The following is a 3,938-nucleotide window of genomic DNA, read 5'->3' on the forward strand; positions in this document are numbered from 1 at the left end:
AGATTCCATTACACTATACGAAAAAGAATAAATGTGAATCTAATTGCCCTATAATGTATAACATTAATATTATTTAATTAAAATTGTAATATTAAAAGTGAATGTAAAAAATTAACAAATGTTTCCAAAAGTTTAATATATTTTCTGCCCTCTCAAAGTGTACATGTAATAAAATAAATAAATAGAACTGCCTCCTATTACATTTGAATTTTGAATACTAAATCATTTCCTTATATAGCCTTATCCTTGTTATTATCCATAACTTTTGTAAGTAGATTGTAAACTCCTGGAGGGCTAGTTTGTGTTTCATTTTTTGAATCTAATTTATCCTCAGTTTTCTTGCACAGTGCAAATAAGCACCTTTTAGGTGAGGTAAAATTATATGTAACATTATAAATTTCAGGTGTACAAAATTTTAATTTGACATCTGTTAGGTTGTATTGTACACTACAGAGTGATCACTACCAAGTGTAGTTAACCAACTTTCACCATACAATTGACCCCATTAACCCATTTCAGCACTCCCAACCCTCTTCCCCTCTGGTAACCACCTATGTGTTCTTTGTTACCTATGAATTTGTTTGTGTTTGTTTAATTTCTCGTTTTAGTTTTTTAAATTACATATGAGTAGTTGTCTTTGTCTCTCTGACTTATTTCACTTAGCAAAATACCCTCAAAGTCCATCCATGTTGTCACAAATGGAAAGATTTCATTCTTTTTCATGACTGAGTAGACTAGTATTCCAGTGTGTGTGTGTGTGTGTGTGTGTGTGTGTGATATATATTCTGTACCCATTCATCCATTGATAGATGTTTAGGTTGTTTCCATGACTTTTCTATTGCAAATAATGCTTCTATGAAAACAAGGGCACACATATCTTTGGGTAAATATCCAGAAGTGTAATTGATGGTTCATATGGTTATTTTATGAGGGATTTTTTTGAGGGATCATCACACTGATTTACATGGTGGCTGTGCCAATTTATATTCCCACCAACAGTGTACAAGGGTTTCCCCTTTCTTCATATCTTCTCTGACACTTGTTGCTGTCTTTTTGCTGATAGTCATTCTAATGTTAAGGATCTTTTCATGTACCTGATGGCCATTTGTATATCATCTTTGAAAAGTTGCCTATTTAGGTCCTTTGCCCATTTTAAAATTGAATTATGGTTATGTTTTTGCTATTAAGTTTAATATGTTTCTTATATTTTAGATAGTAACACTTCATTAGATGTGGTTTTCAAATATCGTCTCCCACTCTGTAGGTTGCCTTTTCATTTTGTTTATGGTTTCCTTTGCTATACAGAAGCTTTTAAATTCAATATAGTCCCATTTGATTATTTTTGCTTTTGTTGGTTGGGCTTTTGGTGTCATATCCAATAAATTATTGGCAAGACAAATGTCAAAGGTTTGGAAAAGCAAGGAAATGGAGCAAAGGAAAGCTGTATGCATTGTTGGTAGGAAGGAAAATTGGTACAGCCAATATGGAAAACAGTATTTCAAAAAAATAAAATTAAAATTACTATGTGACCCAGAAATCCACTTCTGGAATATATGTAAAGGAAATAAAATCACCATCTCTAAGAAATTTCTACACTTCCATGTTTATGGCAGCATTATTTACAATACTCAAGACATGGAAACAACCTAAGTGTCTATCAATGAATAAACGGATAGAGAAAATATGATATACACACACAGGAATATTATTCAGCCACAACAAAGGAGGAAATATATGGTTTGCAACAACATGGCTAAAAATTGGGGGTATTATGTTAAGTGAAATAAGTTAGAAAGAGAAAAACAAATATAATGTTCTTACTTATATGTGGAATCTATAACAAACAAACAAAAAAACAAACCAAGCTCATAGATACAAAGAATAGTTTAGTGGTTGTCAGATATCAGGGTTAAAGGAGAGAAAAATGGGTGAAAATGGTCAAAAGGTACAACTTCTAGTTATAAAATAAATAAGTTATGGGAATGTAAGGTACAGCATAGTGACTACAGTTAATAATACTTTACTGCATATTTAAACATTGCTAAGAGAGTAGATCTTTAAATTCTCATCTTCCCCACCCTATACACACACAGGTTTTTTTACAACTATGTATGGTGATGATGTTAACTACATTTATTGTGGTAATCACTTTGCAATATATACAAACATCAAATTATTACATCATACACCTGAAATTAATATGTCAATTATATCTCAATTAAAACAAAATATGAGGTACTTGCTTCATAAAAACTTAAATGACTGACATCCAGTTTCACATTGACTATATCTTTTGTCTCATGTTTCCTATGAACTATCTCAATCTTACATAATCTCATAATAATTAAGAAATCTAAAGATAATACTCAAATATTTATTAAAACTTCTTAGTAACATTAGTAATGGATTTCATAAATCGTAAAGGCTTGTCTATGTTGGAAACTGTAAAGAAACAAGATATTTTGTTAATTTTCCTCTCTCACACTCTAAACATACATTTTAGGCCCACTAAATTCTGACTTGATATGTTTTAATTCAGAACTCTTTTGAACTGAAATAACATGCCATCTTTTAAATTCACAATTTTGAAAACTATGTAGAAATAGAGATACACTTCTTATGAGTGAAAGTTTAAATTTAAATTGTGAAGAACTGCCTGTCCTGAATTATGGTATTGGCATGTGAATCTGTACAACCTCTGGAAGAAAAAAGCATGAAATTCCTCTTTATCGTATTACTTCAATATCTGCACTCTAGGATGATGGATTTAATTAGGATGCTTCTTTATGTTGTTGCTTTTATTTTTTTATTTTTAAACTTGTTCTTAATATTGCTAGACTATTTTTATAAGGATGTGAAAATACTTGCTTCAATATCCACAGATGTCAAGAACAAATTATAGGTCTCTTTGTTTTTTAAATTCACTTTTTATATTTTTTCTACCTTAACATATTCCCAGAATTGTACATATTATTCATCTTTTTGTGCAATTATGAAAACAACCAAATGTCCTTGGTGAAATCAAAAGCAGAGATTAAACTTTGGCCCTGCTTCCTGGATTTATGGGTTATGTGTTATGGGTTAGAGCTGTCAAAGATGGAATGGAGAGAAAAGAGATAAATGAAAATGACCACATAACCCTCCCTAAACCCCTTCGTTGATGGTGTCATCTATAGTAGGAAATCTATAATTTCATTTTTCAGCCCTCCAATAGGCCAGAGATGTCAGATGGATTTATAAATATGCTATGATGGAGACAGAATGAATCATTTATTGGCTGCCTTCTCATTTGTGACAACTCAAATGTTATACTGTTAGAAACTGCTTTTCTTTTTCTGAAGATTATTTTGTCTTCCCTGGTGATTTCATCTTGGCATATTTTTTTCTTTCCCAATATTGTCTAAAGCAATCATAATCTACTACTAATAACATTTATAAATGAACAACACAAAGCAACCTATTCTTATATTTTAAGGACTGTTACATACTTATATGAACCTTTGAATTCAAGGAGATGAAAATAATTTGCACATGCTAACCTTTTTAGAAACAGTGATACATATGAAGATAAATTATAACAACTCAACCATAAGGATTTTATTTATTTGTTTAATGTACAGTGAGGTTAAATTAGTTACTCAAGAAAACAGCAATTAGCAATGATGCTATGAACAAAATGTTATATTTCATAGATTATTTTCTATTTTCTTAAATCAATCTTTCTTCATAAGAGAATTCAATCCCTTAGAAACTATATAATAGCTTGTGTCTGGTATCGAGATACACAAGGTGATTCTCCCTGGAAATTAATTTTACATAATGATATGTAAATATTATTTTATGCAAAATGAAACCTGTATATTTATGACATAGAATGTGGATGTATCGGGGTTTAAAAGACTAACACTATAAAATGTAAAATCAGCATGATTTTAAAA

This window comes from Myotis brandtii, unplaced genomic scaffold (assembly GCF_000412655.1).
Source record: "Myotis brandtii unplaced genomic scaffold, ASM41265v1 scaffold606, whole genome shotgun sequence".
Taxonomy (NCBI): domain Eukaryota; kingdom Metazoa; phylum Chordata; class Mammalia; order Chiroptera; family Vespertilionidae; genus Myotis; species Myotis brandtii.